This window comes from Grampus griseus, assembly GCF_964374135.1.
Source record: "Grampus griseus genome assembly, chromosome: 1".
Lineage (NCBI taxonomy): Eukaryota > Metazoa > Chordata > Mammalia > Artiodactyla > Delphinidae > Grampus > Grampus griseus.
In genome coordinates this window covers 68,380,163-68,398,762 of record NC_139017.1, presented here as the reverse complement: position 1 = coordinate 68,398,762, position 18,600 = coordinate 68,380,163, and the positions used below count along the sequence as shown (strand labels likewise).

General features: G+C 53.1%; 1 pseudogene across 1 annotated transcript; it reads left to right on the top strand.

Annotated features, from left to right (window-relative positions):
• The first annotated feature begins 365 nt into the window (after nucleotides 1-365).
• Nucleotides 366-807, top strand: LOC309824558 (mth938 domain-containing protein-like; annotated as a pseudogene). The gene is made up of 2 exons: nucleotides 366-372; nucleotides 436-807. The product of its transcript is annotated as a mth938 domain-containing protein-like (transcript).
• Nucleotides 808-18,600: the final 17,793 nt, after the last annotated feature.

Sequence of the window (18,600 nt, the reverse complement as noted above, 5' to 3'; positions counted from 1 at the left end):
AAGTCCCGGGGACCTTCACTCATGCGGCCTCTCCACACCCACGTGGGATCGGTGACGCTCCAGCTACCTCCTGCCTTATTTGTCCTTTCTCCAGGGTAACAGTGATTCATGCGGTAGGACTTACTACAGCCCTGGAATTGGAGGAGGCTTCCAGCCCACCTCCTTCATCCTACCTCCCTGTAATTCCATCATAATTCCCAAGGTGAAGCTCCCTCCAAAACCCATTCAACCTGCCGAGAGGTAGGAAAGGTGTTTAGTGAGGGATGACACACAGAACTCAGTTCCTACATCATGCTCGTTGGCCCCTTGCCCTCCTGCTTCCCCTTGGGGGCTCCAGCCAGCTGGCAGGCTGCTCAAAGCCCAGGATGAGGGGTAAAACACGGAGAGGTTTGGGATCGTAACTCTGAAAAGAGAGGGCGTTGGAGTTCGGTTAAGCTCCTTCTTCCCCTGAAATTGTTTCCCTCTCATAGGGGGCAAATGAAAGTCCCAGGCTCTACTAAAATCTGTAAGGACTGCAAAGCGTGGCCAGGGGGAAGTCAGGCTTGGGACTGGAGAGAAACAAGAACTGAGCGCTCTCCTGGTGTGCAGCCTGCAGATGTGCAGGAAGTTGTCGAGAAAGGCGTGCTGACCCTTGTTATTGGCCAGGGGATGAGTGAGGCCTCGAAGGTACCCTCATCAACTGTGGAGTACCTCGGGAAACAAGGCATTGATGTGCGGGTCCTCCAGACAGAGCAGGCACTGAAGGAGGATAATGCTTTGGTTACCCAAGGCATCAGGGTGGGAGGGGTCTTCCATTCCACCTGCTGATGGAGCCTTAAGAGAATAACTCACTAAGAAATGATACAAAAAAAAATTTTAATTTTTTAAAGAGCCCAGGATGGCCAGGCCCCAGAAGATAAGGTTTTTGGGGTGGAGGCCAGGGAGCCACTGAGCTGTCACCAGATCTGCCACCAGAATCTGAGAAACCAGAGAGAGGCCAACCTGATGGGACCAGTTCCTTAGGGTCCTGGAACCAGTGGGGCTCCCCACCTGAGAGAAGAGAGGGAGGCTGACCTACCTCCCGGCTGAAGCCCCCTTCTCTATACCTTTTCTCGCCTGTGATCTTAGAAGCTGTGTGGCTGTGATAAGGGAGGCCTTGGACCTAGTCGGTGGAGGGTCCAAGAGGCAGGGTAGGTGGCGGGGAGGCAGGAGAGTTACCCCCTCCTGTCAACGATTCTCCTGTCAATCAGGAGAATCATTTCTGAACTGCTTCCTAGCCTGTGTTTTGTTCATCTTTGTGACCTCCTCAGTGCCTAGTATAGAGCTTTGTCTAAGTATTTCTTGGCTTAAAAGAGCCCATAGGATTGATATTGTACATTTCTTTTCCCTCCCTCAGTCTCCCTTTTTGGTATGTGACCTGCTTCATCCTTGGGAAGTCCTTCCTCCGAGCTTCCCATTAAAGCGTCAACCTTCAGACAGCTGCGCGCACTGACTCGGTCTCTCCATCCGCCTTTACTCCAGGCTGAAGAGCTGTCTTCTCTCTAGTTTCCCTCAGTTCTCACTCCACACTGCCCTCAGCCCACTGCCATCAACACTCTCGTGTCTCTCTCTCATGAGGGGCCAGGTGGGGGAGGGGCCAGGTGGGGGAGGGCCCACCGTGGGTACTCAGTGCTTAGCACGGAGCCTCAATGCCAGAAACCCAGAGCCTTCTGCAGGAGGCAGATCCGTCTTTCATCATGGGAAAGGAGAGAGGCGGAAAACTCCAGACCTGGACCCCAAACTGGTCCAGAGTCGGGCAACTGTGGATAGAGCTTCTCCCTGGACCGACCAGGTCCTCCTGGGAAGCCCAGTGCTTCCTGGAGCCCACGTGACCAAAGACAAGAGGACTGAGCTTGGGAGAAAGAAAAGTAGGAAAAGAAAGATGGAGGCGAAGTGGAGGGATCCCAACTCGTAAGCCCCAAGAATGACAGGTGGGACCGAGTATGTAATAAGCTGGCCTCTCCAGCACCAGCATTCTCGGTCCTCCACCCACCCCTCACACACAGCCTCTGCCCGCCAGCTACACTAAGCTTCTCCCGGTGCTTGAACAGGCCATGCCTTCTCTTACCAACAGTTCTTGGCAAACAATGGGGCCTCTTCCGTGAAGCACTCTTCCCCTCCCCACTCCACCTGGTCGATCTCTACCCTTCCTTCAAGCCTCGCCTTAGATGTCACTTTCTCTGAGAAGCCCTTCCAGACGCCCACAGCCCCAGTGTGAGCTGCTGCCCCTCTGTGTCCCCACGTGCTGCAGACTTCCCCACCTCAGCCCCTGTGCTGGGTTTCCACGTACCACGTCATCCTATCCTCCCTGAGAGGTGGGTAATGCCATTGCCTTCATGTGAATGTGTGGAAACCAGACTCAGAAAGGTTAGCTGACTTGTCCAGAAGGACCACGAGTAAGGAAGAGGTGACTGCAAGTTGAACCCAGGCCCACTTAAACTGCACTTTTCATCTGGCCACCATATCATCATGGCATGTCGGCGCTGGGAGGCCCGCATGGTCATCCTGTTCAACCCCTTCATTTCACTGAAGAGGAAGCCAAGGTTTAGCAAAGTTGAGTAACTTTCTCACAATCACACAGCCGGCTTATAGCACCAGAATCAGAGCAATAACCCTGACTTTCTTCTTCATCCCAAAGCTCTCTCTTCCTACCAGATCTTTTCTTAACCCTGGGGTCCTGAAGGGCCAACCTGGGAGCATTATCCACTGAGCTCTTCCCCTCCAATCAAAGCCCCAGCTTAGGGGTGTCCAGTGTGCGCCTCCCATCAGCAGGCCTCAGGAATCTCCTTGCCCCACAGCAGCTGGCCCAGAAATATGACGACAAGAAGAGCTAGAAGAAACAGCAGATAGCGGGCCCGTTGGGAAGGGGCAGATTCAATGATGTTCTCTGCTAGGGGCTGTGGAAATGATCAAGGGAGTTATCTGAGACAGCTGGAAGTCCACGGCCCACAGGGGCCCTGAGCCCCTTTGGAAATGTCTCCTAGGCCACCCAACCTCTGTTTAATAGGCGGCTAAGCTGGGCCTCTCTTTCTCATTGGGGGAGTGAGTCTTCCACCTCTTTCCATCCTTCCCCTTTGCCTGCGAATCCCTTATACCCAGGAAATGCTTCCTGCTAAGTCAAAACTTACTTGCTGCTGCCTAAGGGATTTGTTCTTATTTTTACCCTTGGTGGAGATGGAGACCCATAGGCACCCTGTGCTTCTGAGCATATTCAGGGAATTGAGCCACCTTCCCCGACAGGGGTCCTCGCCACTCCCTTTCCTTCTCAGGTTCCACATTTGAAGAGCAACCTCTGACCCTCACGTAGAGAAGCCTGGCCTGGGGGTAGGGGCAGCGGGTCTACTGTCACCCTGGGAGGGAATCTCTCTGCCCTTCCCCAACTTTCCACTTATTCCTTATCCACATTTCTCCTTTGACTAGAAGGATGGGGGCAGGGGTGGCCCAACGACACTGACTAGATGCAGAACTAGATTCAGAGGTGGCTGTCTCACTGTCCCCCCACCCCACCCCACCCCCCGAGCCTGAGTGCAGCTGGAGGGGCTGAAATTGTCCTTTGGCCAGGCCTCATTCTCCAACAGGGGACATTTGGAAGGGCACTTGGAGTCCGAAGAATACACCAGAGGATAAGGGCTGGGAGAGGAGTGTTCCTGCGTGGAGGAAAACAGATGGATGACGCAGCTTCAGCAGAATCTGGCAGCCAGCGGGGGAGCGTGCTAGGTGAGCAGTGGGGTTAAGGCATAGAGGGGTCCTGCAGGGGGCTTTGCAATTCTGATGTAAGGGAAACATCATGGAGATCGGCATTCGATAACATTTGCAGATGAGCAAACCAACATCAGCTTAGTTCTCCATCTAATGGGGTTTCTGCAACTGTGACCCCATCAACCACCCCAGGCCCCAGCACACCATCGCGCAAGCAGCCCTCAAATCCTCGGGGTCCTGGTCCTGGTAAGCCCTCCATCTCTTCCCTTTTTTTTTTTTTTTTTATCTTTTATTATTATCTCTTCCCTTTTTAGGGTACCTGCTCCAGGCTTCCAGAAGATGTCCCAGACCAGAATAGTAGGAGAGGCATAGACATGCCCTATAGATCCTTATACAGACATAGGATATTAACAGGGAAGGTCAGAGCCGGGTGTTGTGAAGGACTTATAATCAACAGAGATCTCAAACTCCAAACCCTGGCCAAGAAGGCCATGGGGCTCCTCTCTCCAGTGATCCATCAGCGGTGGGAATGGGGCCCATGGGAATGTAGGAGACGAAAGGAGGTAGGCTCACCCTGCCTAGAGGCAGTCAAGGGTCAAGGTGAACTTTTGAGTTTCTTTCTGGATGCAGAATCCTGTTTAAGGTCCCTGTACCCATTGTTCTCCCCCACTCCAACCCCAACATGCCCCCACTCTTCCCAAAGAAGGTGGGCAAAAGATAATTCTGTGAAAATTCCACGTGGGTTGGGTCATCTGAGTGAAGCCAAGAGGCATAGTGACCCCTCCCCCGCAAAACACAACCCAGAAAAACACTCAGCAGCAAGAGACTTCCATTCGAGAATGGAGTCCCAGTCTTGCCACCTGGATATGTCATGTCACCTGTCAGAGCCCTACTATAAAACGGGGAAATGATAACGAGGCCATCTACCTCACAGGGTGGTGAGAGGCCGTGACCCTGAGTGCACTGGGCAGATGCAAGGGCTGGTGGCCCTGGGCTGGTGGCCCTGGGCCGGTGCTGGGGCAGGCTGGGGTTGGTCATTCCCGCATGACTCCATTCAGTGTGTTTGGCTCCGCTCTGGGGCGGGGGTCCTGGCTCACCAAACCTCTCTGTGGTCTGTGGGATGGGGGGGAGGGGCGGGCGTGCTCACGGTTCAGCAGAGACCGTGTCCGTGGTTAACGTATAAGCAAGTGCGGTCTGGAGCAGCGGGACATTCCCCGCCCCAGGGCCACATTCTTGAGGTCACAACAAGTGCAAACTTGTCATAACCTGTGTTGGAGCAGCAGGGGGCAGCGAGGGCACGGGGTGGGGGGTGGTCGGGGGCTGGGGCGCTGGTGCTGAGCCGCTGGAGGCTGGAGGCTGGCGGAAGGGGTGCAAAGGGGATGGAGGGCGGGTGTGCTGGTGCATATGCGAGTGGCCGGTGCGGGTCTGTGTACCTGAGTTGGCCTGCTGGGTCTGGGCACATCCGCTCCGGCGTGCGTCCGGGAGCCGTGTGTGGGGCCGCATGCATGAGCGTGTGCCTGTGTGTCTCTGCATATATGAGCCTCGTGGTGGGAGGAGGAGGAGAGGCGGGAAGGCACGGGCCGCGGCGGCCGGGCATGTGGAACCGAGGAGTGGGCAGGCTGAGTGCCCCTTCCCCTTGGCCGGCCTCACGGAACCTGCATTCCAAGTCCATCCACAGACCGCCCCACCCCCGCCCCCTGTAAGTCGGGGCCTCTCCCGGCCTTGGGCCCATCTCCCCAGCCTGCCCGGGGAGGAGGGGGGGAGGGGTCGCCTCCTGCCCATCCCCCCTGGCTCTGGCCCCACTCCCCCAAGCTCGCTGGGCCCTCCGGACACTGGGGCGGGTGGGGGTGGGAGCGGGGGGAGGCTCTGAAAGCAGGTGACTGTTTGGGGGAACTCGGGGACAGAGCCCCCATTGTGCCCTACCCGGAGGCGCCTCAATGGAGCTCTGGGGCACAAAGGGGCTTTGACAATGGGCAGGACATTAGTATTCAGAGCCAGCCCCTCGGCCCTCTCCCTGTCCCACAGCCCAGGGGCGGGGGCTGGGGGGATGCTGGCCTCGCGGGTGGAGGCAGGGGGTGGGGCAGGGCTGAGACTTAAGAGATCTCAGCCCCCGGGGGCTCCCCTGGGGACACTGCCCAGGAGACAGGGAAGGGAGACTAGACCAGGGCCCCCAAACCTGCCACAAGCCAAAAAGGGCTTTCCAAATGGAAAAAACCAGGGGGACTGGGAGGGATGGGGGAGGAGGGGCTGTGGGAGGCCAGGCCCCTTCCTCCCAACCGGACTCTGGAAAGAAGCACGTGGGCAGCCTGACCCCACCCACTTTGGGCCTCAGTTTTCCCATCTATTCTAGGGAACTGTGTGGGTGGCAGAGGAAAAACTGAGCAATAGACAGCAAGGTCTCAAACCTAAGCCCGCCCCGGCTCCTCAGGCTCTGGGGCTGCTGGTGGGATCTGACCCTCCAGAATGCTTCTGCTCAGGGTGTGTGCTTGGGGTTTGGGGTATTTAGGCTTCTGACGAGGTGGCACCTGCAGCCCAGCTCAGGGGGGTTTGGCTGACAGGCCAAAGAGCCAGGGCTGGCTCCTCCCACCCTCGCCCCTGGTGTGTTCGTCTGTCTCCCCATCTGCCTCATCCCCACCCCCACTGGCACCCTTCCCAAGGTGCACGCACTGCCCGTGGCGCCACAGCACAAAGGGCAGGGTCAGGAGCCACCAGGAAAGGGACCCGGAGCCTGGAGTGCTGGGAGACTGAGAGGAGGGAATGATCCAGGAAGGGGCTGCAGGCAGTGAGCAGGAAAGAGACACCCCAGGAGAAGCAGTGTTGCCCCATCCCAGACTTCCTCTGCCCTGGGCCAGGAACCCTTAGGAGAGAGGGCTGGGGCCGCTTTACAGAACTGCTCCCCACAAGGCAAGATGGAAAAACTTTCTGGGCTAAGGAATGCCTTCCCCTGGCTTGCTTTCTCCTTTTTCAGTTGCTGTTGAGGTCAGGAAGTCCCTCCCTGCTACCTGCCCTCAACTCAAGGCTTCCTGCTCTACTCCTATTGGCCCTGGATGGTACACTTGGGATTGCTGGGGGAAAGGTAAGTTCTGCTCCCCTCCTCTTAGGACCTTGGGTTTTTTTTCCCCCACTGAAAAAGTCTGGTGGGGAACGTGTAGGGCTAAGAGTTAGAACTCCTGGGTTCAGGGCCCAACATCCCTGTTAACTTTTCCTGGGACCTCACACAAGTCACTTTTCCTCTCTGGTTCAAGCAGCCCGCGTCTGCAATTTGGGAAAGGTCACTTCTGCATCGCACTGCCTCCTGGGCCCATGGGCAGTGGATTCAGGGGCAAGGCTCTGGTATTTAATAAGAGCTCATATTATTTAGCACTATGCTAGGCCCTTTTCTAGCGTTACATCATCTAATTCTCAACAATTCTAAAAAGTAGGCACTTTTTTAAAAGCTCCATCTTATAGACGAGACAACCGAAGCACAGAGATGTTAATAATCTGCCCAAAGTCACACAGCTAGTGAGTGGTAGAACTGAGATTCAAGCTCCAGTAGGTAGTCTGTCCCCAGGACCCACATGATTAACCACTACCCCATACTGCCTCCCTAGTGAAAACATACAAAAGACCATGGGCAGCTAACGAAGATCAACCAGGATGTTCAAATCACCTGGGGCTTTTCCAAACTGTTTTCTGACGTTCCTCTGGACTAGTTAATTCTCAAAGTGTGGTCCAGGGACCCTGGGGGGTCCTGAGACCCTTTCAGAGGCTCTATGAGGTCAAGCCTATCTTCATAATAATACTAATGTTATTTGCTTCTTTTCACTTTCATTCTCTCATGAGTGTTCAATGGAGTTTTCCAGAAGCTACACTGCAATGTGATATTGTAACATATTGAATGCAGAAGCAGATATGAAACACCAACTGTCTTCTATTAAGCCAGATATTGAAAAGATTTGTGAAAATGTGAGACAATGCCACTTACTAAACTTTTGTTTGTCTGTTTTTAAATATAGCTATTTTTTCATTAAAGATATGTCATCTAGGGCTTCCCTGGTGGCGCAGTGGTTGAGAGTCCGCCTGCCAATGCAGGGGACACGGGCTCGTGCCCCGGTCTGGGAAGATCCCACATGCCGCGGAGCGGCTGGGCCCGAGAGCCATGGCCGCTGAGCCTGCACGTCCAGAGCCTGTGCTCCACAACAGGAGAGGCCACAACAGTGAGAGGCCCGCGTACCACACACAAAAAAAAAGTCATCTAAATTGACATGCAAAACGGGTTTATTGCTGTTATTTTTAAATGCATGAATGCATATTTTAAGTTTCCTCCCATTTCTAACCTATCAATGTAATCCACGTGAACAAAAGCGCTTTTCAGTCTTCAATAATTTTTAAGATGTGAAGGGGTCCTGAGACCAAAAAGTTTGAGAACCACTGCCCTAGACTCAGACATCCTCGCCCTTTCCTCTTACCATTGCCCATGTCTTTTTTACAGAGGGTCAACCAGGGAGATTTAGATGTGGGAAGAAGGTGTGTGCCCGGGTCTTGTGGTTGGGAAAAGGATGGGGGTGGAGCTGAGGATATATCGCTAAAAGGTCAGGCCAAACCCGACTTGAGATCTATGCCCACATGTCTCCCAGCTTGCAGGCTCCCACCCAGAGGTATGCTGCAGACAACGGGGCTGTCCCAGACTGGACTCTGGCCTCTGCCCCTTTCCCACTCCAGACGCCCACTGACAAGCCCAGCATCAGGCAGGAGCAGACCTCCCTGGCGAGGAGAGAAAGGTTCTGTGGATACCCACGTGGATTTTTGTGTTTGGGCCAGCAGCGCTTAATCTGCTGCTTATAATCTTAGGGTAAAACTGTCTCCACAGGATGGGGAGTTTAGCAGGAGAGGAGTTTCTCTGGAGGTTCCCTAGAGAGTTGGATAATAGAGTCTTACATATACCCTAGTCTAGGACACTCCTAAACCTCTGAAGTCAGGGTCCTCCCTCAGAATTAGCAACCAGAAAGGTTTCCTACCTAGAGTCAAGCTGGTCAGTAGACAGTCTGTGCCCTGGGGGCAGAGGGGTCCAGGGAGGGAAGAGATGCCTTTGCTTCAGGGAGTCGACAATCTGACAGGGGTGTAGGCCCCACCCTAGAGGAGCTCCTGTTATGGTAGGAGACAGGATGTCCCCTCCAACATTACCACTGTCCAGGTCATCCTGGGCAAATTCATAGACACGAAGGACAAGGAACAGGCAGGATGCTGAGGAGAAGGGGTACAAGATGGCAGAGCAGACAGGGAAACAGAAGGATGGAGATTTGCAGGAGGGGCAGGACTTGGAGGGGTAGGCCTGTGTGAGGGCCCAGGGTGGAAGGGGTGTGGCTCAGGGATTGCCATGGGATATGCTCCCCCAGAACAAGGTCTGAATTGATGGGGGTCCCAAAAGATAGGGGAACTGGAGGGGATGGGAGAAAGGTTGATATAAAGTATCTTGAAGACTGTGATTGGGAGTTTTCATCTGAAAACCCACAGAGACGTCTGAGTAGCAAAGGGGCAAGATAAAACTGATGCTTCATGACGACAGTTCCAGGGATAATTCTGTGTGGAGTAAAGAGGGAATCAAGGAGAAAGAAAGGTGGAAGTTAGGAAGATCATTAAGGAGGCCACCCAGGCTCACGGGATGAACAGGCTGATCAGGGGGCAGAGAAGAGATGGACTCACACACCTGAGCGGAGTTGTGGGGGAAATGCAGGCAGGGAGGAAAGAGGCAGGGCCATGGAGGGACAGGGGTGAGATGTCAGGGTAGAGAGAAGCTGGTGTCTTTGGCTGGAAGACGTAAGTCACCCAGACGGGGAAAGAGACTATTTTAGGGAAGCCCAGCAGCTCGGTTACATTTATCGAATCCAAGTTGGAGACAACACATCTGCTTGGTGAAAACTCATGGAAAGAAGGGCCCAGGGGCGTGGAGACCCAGGCAACACCCAGCTTGTTGGAATGAAGACAGGAACCTCATCTTAAACGACTTGATAATTCTCCCACCTTCCCAAACTCTAGAAGGGCGGAGAGACAGAGACCTAGGACAGACCTCAGAAAAGCCACAGAGAAGGGCTGCAGCAGGCCCAGGAGCCAGGCAAGATGAGGGAGTAGAAAGAGTCAGAGGTGGGAGAACCGTAGCAGCCAACAACTGCACTTTTTATTTTTAACATGTTGAGCACCACTCCAAGCCCTTTACAAATATCGAGTCTTTTAATACTCAACTATAATTAGCCCCATTGTAAGGCTGAGGAGACATTTGTAGCTACTAAGCAGTGAAAGCAGGATTTTAAACCCAGGAAGTCTGACTCCAAGGCTGTGCTCTTAACCACTACGCCTCTGCCTCTCAGACAACAGAAAGGAGCCCTGAGACAGCACTGTGGGGTCGCACTTTCCCTCCAGAAGAAGCCTCTTGACAACTGTTGCAATAATCCGTGCGCTTCTCTGAGCTTCACAGCTCCCCCTCACAAGCCTTAAGGATGGGCTTTTTTTTTTTTTTTTTTTTTGCGGTACGCGGGCCTCTCACTGTTGTGGCCTCTCCTGTTGCGGAGCACAGGCTCGGGACGCGCAGGCTCAGCGGCCATGGCTCATGGGCCCAGCCACTCCACGGCATGTGGGATCTTCCCGGACCGGGGCACGAACCCGTGTCCCCTGCATCGGCAGGCGGACTCTCAACCACTGCGCCACCAGGGAAGCCCCCAATGATGGGCTTTTTTTGTTGGGGGTGGGTTTGTTTTAGTTTGGGTCCAGAAGGTGGTCTGCCTCTCTTTCCCAAACTCCATTTCGGATCTCTTTCCTTTTATGGACCTGCTTCCTGAAATCTAGCCTAAGTCCTTCAAGCTGCAGCCCCAATCCTTTCCCCAGGTCTTCTGCCATTGGAAGGGGAGCAGAATGGCCATATCCACTCCTTCTATGCGACACCTTTTTAGGGGTCTGAAGTGCTAATTCAGTCCTCTGAAGCCCATGCTTGTCCAGCCTCTTTCTCCAGGCCACCCCGTTCAGTTTTCGCTTCTCTCCTGCATTCCAGAGCCAGTCCCTCCCTTCTCCCCCACCTCAAATCCAGCTCCCAGCTGGCAGACACCCACGGGAGACTTTTTCCCATAATCCCTTTCTCTGTGCCCTTTCAAGCTTCTGATGTGGCGAGGGGATGAAGAGGGGCCACTCAGATGCACTGTCTCCATGAAAATGGTGGCAACACGTATATTAAACTTGGATGAAGGGAGAAAAGCATTGAACGCAGACTGTGGAAGAGACAGGGCGATGTGGTAAACTCAGAAAGCTCTGATTCCCAAGAGCCGCCCCTGCCAACCAGCCTTCACTGGGTGCTAAAACACTTGGATTCCAGATCTCCCATCTCTAATCTTTCTGCAGTTTCATCTTAGCAGTGTGCCTTGGACTGTCCCTTCTCTCTGCCCCTTCCAGGGCCTCACCACCATCCTGGACAGTCTGGCATTAACCCGGACAGTAGCACTGACCAGTCAGGCAAGAGAAGAATCTAGGCCGGGGAGGGGAGGGAGACTGGAGCTTTTCTCCTTCCGTCCTAAATAACCCTTGGCAGGAAAGTTGAGGGGCTCCACTGCCCAACATCTCTTTCCCTCCCCACTGACGCCAGGAGGTTCGGCCTATCTTCCATCTTGTGTGCAGAAACCAAGCATTTTGCTAAAAGATGCAGGGGGTCTTTTCTCCTCTGTAGAAGTGGGTCTTTCTGCATGACTCACCCCCCACCCCCCAGAGCCCTAAACCCCTTATTCCATCAATTCGGGCATGACCCCAGAGGACTTGATCTAAGCCCACCCAGATCCAAGTGTCCCAGCCTCTCTGGTCCCTAAGGAGGACCAGGGAAGGAAGCCCCTGGGTCTTCTGCCACGCCCTTCCCTTCTAGCCCAAGCCAACCAGGCTGGAGTTATAGACGAGCTCGTGCACAGAGGTGCAGGTGTGGGGAGGGGGCGCCGTTCAGTGGGGCACAGGGAGGAGGTGAGGGATGCCAGGAGTTGGACAACTAACCCTCCCACACACACGTATGTGTCCACAGACCGCATGTAGGGCAGATGTTGGGCAGACAGATTTTTTTCCCTCAGGGTAGGGGGCAGCAGTGGGATTCTGCATTAGAACCACAGAAGGATTGGGACCCTAACCCTGCCCCCGCCAGCCCTCTCCACTCAGTGGAGTCGTTGCCATTTGATATCCACTGAGACAAGTTGGCTGCTCCGCTCGGGGTGGGGGGCGGGGGGATGGCTCAGAAAACAGCAGCTTCTTTCAGGACCCAGGTTGGCAAAGGCTTTGGGAGGCTGGACTGGCCCAGATCACCCCCCAACACCCCCTCTCTCCCTCCCTCGCCACCACCACGAAAGGACTGGAGGGCGGAGAAGAGGAGTTGGCACTGCCTGGGCCATGCCTGTTGCCTCTGCAGATCAGCCCTGGCCCCTCTCCCTGGCATGATGCCTTCCCTCCCCCTCCTCCCTCATTTCCTCCTCCCTGAAGAACTAGCTATAAGCCAGGACACTTGGCTGCTTCTACACTTGGTCCCCTGTACCCAGCCTATACCATGAGGAATTAACAAGCCCTGCACAGGATGGTACCCACCATCATGCCAGGAACGCGTAACAGAACAGAAATCCTTGGAGATTAGCAACAGCATTTCAAGATGAAACTGAATGGAATTCAGAGTAGCTTCTGGTCCCTTCTCAGACTGGTTTCCTGATACCCACTCCAGGCCCTCGTCACGCCTAAACAAGTGTCACTCCTCACAGAAGCGCACCAAGTCTCCCATCATCATCTCCCTCCCATCCAGAAATGCCTAAAGCAGTTCTGGTGGGGAAAAAAATTTCAAGCACCATGGCCAAGGCAGACGGGCCAGAAATCTTTAGCCAGAATACGTATCGATAAGCAACAGAATCAGGCTTTCAGCCTAGGCCCCCTTTGGGGTCCAAATCTGTACTGGCTTCTTCCGCACCCCCACTTCTCCATCTGCCTCGCTGTGCCTGGGGCCCTTCGTTAACAAGCATGAGATCTCAAGATACAAGAGGTCCTACGCGCACGCGTCCCCAGTTTTGTCCTTCCATGCATCCTGGGGCTCAACGCTTCTCCCTCAAATCAGGAAGTTCCAACCGGTCTCTTTCCTAACGCAGGTGCCCTTGGTTAGTTCCTGATGGGGAGAAGGGATGGGATGGGGAAGGGGCGTCTCACCTGGAGGGTGGATGTTATAGAACCCAATCTGCCCTTCTTTCTCTAGCAGAGGTGACCCTGCTGCTCTCCTCCAGGTGATCTCAGTGTGAAACAGCTGTGGCGAGGGGCGGAGGGTTGTAATGGGGAGAGGTGTCTTGAAGTGGGAGGCAAGTTGGAATGAAGGGAAGAAACTGGGCGGGCAGGGGTCCCCGTCACACCAGGCTACTACATCTCCCTAACCTGAGCTGTAGGTGTTTTCTTCCCCTGTGTGAACTAGTGATCAGTGGGTGTCGCTATGTGAATGTCACATCATGGGGAGGGGGAAAAGGGGCTGGGCATGGGAGTGGGAGTAACCTGATGATCCCGGGAAGAGGGGGCACTGTCTGCAGTGCCTGTGAGGGTGCATGGTTATATGTGGTGGTCACTGTATTTAGTTGGAGGGCTGTGATGCAACTGCAGGTCTGCCCAATAGAAAGGAGCATTAGGAAAGCCCCTTTCTTAGCTGAAAGTGCTGAGGTGACCAGTTTGGGAAAGTTTCCTTCTTGGTGAGCCCTTCCTATAAGGCTCCGTTTGGGGCCGCTCCGGTGGGAGGCTGGGGAATAGCACGGTACCACTGAGGCAAGTCAGGGTAGGGACCTAGGGGCTGGGGGCCCCGGTATCTCTGGAGAGTGAGGTGGACAGGACCCCCGCTGCGGCGGCAGCACTCCTTCATCAGGGCCAGGGTCTTACCTTGGGTCCGGGGTGGAGTGGCCCCTCGGATGGGCAGCGGGACAGACGGACAGACGGGGCGGGCAGGCGTGAGGAACGGAGCTGTGCGACGGGCAGGGCCAGGACTCTTAAACTCGGAGCCGGGATCAGATAAGGGCTGGTCCTGGGGCCGGGGCCGGGGTCGGGCCGGCCGGGGGCAGAGCTGGGCCGGGCCGGGCCGCCCCCTCCCTCCGCAGCGCAGAGCCAAACTTTGCGTGAACTGAGGGACCTGGAGGGGCCGGGCGGGCGGGGGCGGGGGGCTCCAGACAGGCCAATGGGAATGTGGAGCGCCAGGCCCGAGCTGCCGGGATTGGAGGGGACTGGGCAGGGGGTGGGGCGTAGAGGCAACGAAGCAGAGCCCCAGACAGCTGGAGGAGCAGGACCGAGAGCAACACCCAAAGACAGAGACCCAGACAGACTCAGGGAGAAATAGAGAGACGATAGGCGAAGCGATAGAAGCCGAGCTGGCAAGATGACAGGGGAAGAGAGAAGGAAGAAAAAGGAGGCTGTCGTGTCAGGGATGGGGAACGAGAGCGGGAGCAGGCGGAGGCGGACCTGGGGCCGAGTTAATGAGGTGGAAATGAATTCAGGACCGGCCCAGTTGCCCGACAGGCAGCGCCGAAGGGGCGGGCTCGGGACTACGGGGTTATATCCTTCAGCACCATTTCCATGCTGTTTGCCATTTTCTAAGTGCAGGGTGAGGTCCTGGATGCGAAATGCGCAGACATCATTCCCACTTGCAGTGGCTTGGTCTGAGAGAGGGCAGAACACGCAGCCCAAGTGCCCAGGAGGTGCTGGAGGCAGCAGAAAGGGAAAGATCACTCTACTTAGGGGGTCCTGCAGATGTGGGAGGACAGACGTGACATCCATCCGATAAGGCCCCTAAAGAATGCAGAGGATTCAGGTACGGGGAGACGGTGGGGAGGGCATTTAAGGCAGAGGTAACTGCATTCACAAAGTCCTGGGAGGACAGGAAAAATACAAGTCTGCTTGGGAAACAGCAGCAAAGTGGTCCACTGGACCAGAATACGGAGTGGTGGTTCTCAACCTTTTCAACACGAAGGACTTCTTTCATTATCTGAATCCATGTTTTGAGAGGTTTTTATCCACAATCTCCCACTCTTGGCATGTATTAAGGAAGAAAACATTTATTTCCCCATTTTTGCTCATCGTAGATATTTAACTACTAATCGGTAACCAGTATTATCATATTGAGTTGATATACATAGTGGGGGGAAAAAGAGGAAAGGCACTTGACATTTTAGTTCAGTTCAGCCTCTAGACGCCCTATGATGGGTAAATGTCCATTTCAAATAGCCCCCATGGCGGGGGTGGGGGGCCACTGGGCTGAAGGTAAGCGTAGCGTTTGTGGTGGGGGAAGACCTCTAGTAAGTATAGAGCTGTGCCCATTCATGGTCAGCTCTGAAGGCAATGGAGAGTAAATGAAGTTTTCTTGAGCAGAGGGGAGACAAAGGTAGAGCAGAATTGTAGGAACACTAATCTGCAGGTGAACAAAATGGTTTGACTCAAGAGGAAACATGGCAGCAATCCTAGACTTCGTTCTTCCTCACCCCATCTCCCTCATCTAATCAATGCATCTACTTTCTGAATCACATAAATCCCACTCCCTTCCTCTCCATCTCATCATCATGCCAGTGGTCCAGGACCCCATCACCTCTCCCCAGGATTACTACAGCAGCCTTCTAATGCCTACCTCTAGTCTTTCTCCACTCTAATAATCTGTCAGATCATGAAATCCTTCATTTAAGAAGAAACACCGATCTCTCTGAAACACCAATCTGACTGTGTCACTTCCCGATTTAAGCTTTCCATAGACTGCCCATTGTCTATAAGTAAAGTCCAAATTCCTAACCATGGAACAGAAGGCCTCTTATGACCTGGACCTGGTGCCATTCCAGCCTCATCTTCTTCCACTGCCCCTACGCACCCCAACCTACAGCTGTTTCCTCCTCCAATACCCAAGGTTCAGTCTTACGTTCTCTTTCCATGTCCTGCTCCTGGACCCTTCGTCACTTACATGGCTCCAACTATCGTTCCTGAGTTATACCCAAATCTCTACCTTCAGCCTTAGGCTCTCTTTAGAGCATTACCTCCACAGTTCCAGTGGCTGGCAGGGGATTTCCACTCCCAGCTGGACAGGCTCCAAACTGAACTCATCCTCTTCCTCCTCAAGGCTGGGAGTTCTCATGACTTCCTTCCTTACTTCTGTGTTCCTCCCAGTTGATCAGATTAAAAAGCTAAAAATCATCTTCACTCTTCACCCTTACCCTATGTTCCATCCACTGACATGTCAACAAAACCACCAAATTCTGTCAAGTCTCCCTTTGTTCTATGTCTCTAGGATATCCTTTCTCCTTTCATGGCTACTGTCAGGATCAGGAAGGTCACTAGCAGCCCAGGACCTTGACCCGCCCTTCACCCTTCTCTCTAGTCTCAAAGGAAGAGGTAACCTGTATTCACAATGTCAGTCCCTGTGCCCTTGGATCAAAACCCCAAACTGGTGGCCCTTGCTTGCAGGTCGCAGTCCAAACTCCTCAGCTCGACATTTGGAGTACTCCTCTAAGAGAGGAGGGAAGAAAGAATCAAAGGGCAGGAGCAGAAAGAGATACCTGGTGGTGAAGGAGTCTCTGCAGAAGTTCCTTCCAAATGGTTTTCACTCTTCTGTAGTTCAAAAGAGCCATTTACTGAAACTCAGGGTGGCAGTGGGACTGAGCAATTAGAAAGCATTTAGAAGTTCCATAACAGCAGGTGTGCAGAGGTTGTGGAAAAAGACACAGATAGCTTGAACGGCACTGTAAGTTTCTAATTTTACAAGAGTGATTTAAATCGAGCTTTTGTTCTTAAATTACGTTTTATAGCATATACACAGATATCCATCATGTATACATTCCTTTGTACATATCAAATGTCAGTTTTTAATTTCGAGATCTTTTTACAAAAGAAAGAAGTCCTAGAACAGTCACCAGGAGCCCAATAGGAAATCAATAATAAATGGCATAGGACATTCATATTTTTGAGTGTTTACTACACAAGATATACATATTACTTGAGATGGAGAAACTGTGGTTCAGAGAGTTTCAGCAGCTCGCCTATGGTAACATAGCTAGAAAGTGTTCGATTTGGAATTTGAATCCACGCACGTTGAACTCCAAAGCTTGTCTCGAGGTAACACTAGAGTGATTTTGCATAGTTGAAACATAAACTTGTCCATACGAGCACACATCGGTATGAAAAATTGCCAGGGTTGCGATGTCCAGTGTTCCCACAGAAAACGGCAGTTAGGGGAACCATCTCTTTTTAAGGACACCCCTGTTTCCTCACTTTAGCAAGTTCTGTCTTTCTTATTCTCAGTTGCTCCTTTCTAACTCCCTCCTCCCCACTTTGGCCTCATCTCTTCTTTTACCTCATTTGTAATAGGGCAGGGGCTCCTTCAGAGCACAGAGGACAGTAAGGGGTGAGTAACTTGTTTGGGAAGGAGAATCCACAAGTGGGCAGCAGTATGAGGGGCTTCTGCTGGGAAAAGCCAGTGCGGACGGAAGGGATGAGGGAAGCTTTGGGTCAGGAGGCATGAGGAGGCTCAGAATAGGCAACATTTCACAGTCAGAGGGATCGGCTGGAAATAGAGATACTGACAACGCCCACCACAGGATTCCAAGGGGCATTTTAGTGCTCGGGCCCCACAAGGCTGAACAATTTCCATTAGTAGTGGGGCACCTAATAGCTGGATAATCGTGACCACAGAGGAGAAATCCAAGAGAGGGACTGAGCTCCACCCCCCTACCAAGTCATGAATGGATCATTATTTAGGTATACCACCTCCTTTCAGTAAATGTGATTTACAAGAACTCATATTTATAAGACGTAAGTTAGGGGATGCTTAATCACATTACCAAAGGGTTCTATCCAGAATTTCTTTAACTAGGTGGTTTCTCTAGTACCTTTCTAATTGGGTCCAATGGACAGAAATTCTATTAAAACACCCAATATACTGTGGTAGGAGGGAGGCAACAGGGAATAAAGAAACAACCAGGGACCAGGAGCCAGGAGGCCTGGGTCTTAGTTCTGTCTATGCTCTTGGGGCCCATCCCTTACCTGTAAATTACTTGGGACCCATCCTTGTCTGTAATTTGCCTGGGACGCATCCCTTACCTGTAAAGTGAGGATTAATTCTGGACTACCTCTAACGTCCATGACTTTTAGATCCTGGTCTACTTCCAGTCCTATAAAGCAAGATAGACCTGTGTATGAGAAGGTTCTGATCCTTTTGCTCTCCTGAACTCAGCCAGAAGCCCAGCAAAGCCCTCGGCCTCAGAAGCCCAGTGGGGCTCCATGTGTCCTGGATCTGCGCTCTGCTTCTCCCCATTTCACTCTAATATCCAGCCACATTTCACTCCTGCAAACCTATGCTCCCTCTGCTCTGAGTTTGCTAGCGCCCCATCTCCCTTGAATTTATAGAAATTGTTATAATCTATCTGATTGGCCTCCCTGCTCCATTAAGTTCATATCCTCAGCCATCTCCTGTATTCCCCATCATGCTTCCTCTCCCACCTCCAACCTTTTACCTAAGAAGTCTCATGATATTGCTCAAGGAAATCCTCCCAGATTGGTTGATCCCAAGGCTGCCACATACAGTTGCACAGTTTGTGCACTGCATTAAGGCACCCATTGAGGGGGAAAACTGAGGACTGAACCACGTTCAGTTTGCCACTTCTGCATCATGGCTTGGAGCCGTGTCTACTGGAGGGATTCCCCTTTTTATTTTATTCTTATGCCGAAGTACCACTTGCTACATGCCATAAGGAGTGCATCTGCCCAGAGGGGGTTCCTTTTTTCTACCTTGTACCAAGGTTCTTTATAGACCAGCAGTGTGGCCCCAGCTGTGCCCATCCTGCCCTCAAGATTCTCCAGTTCCAAACCCAATCTCCCGTCGTCACAACTGTCCTGACATATTTC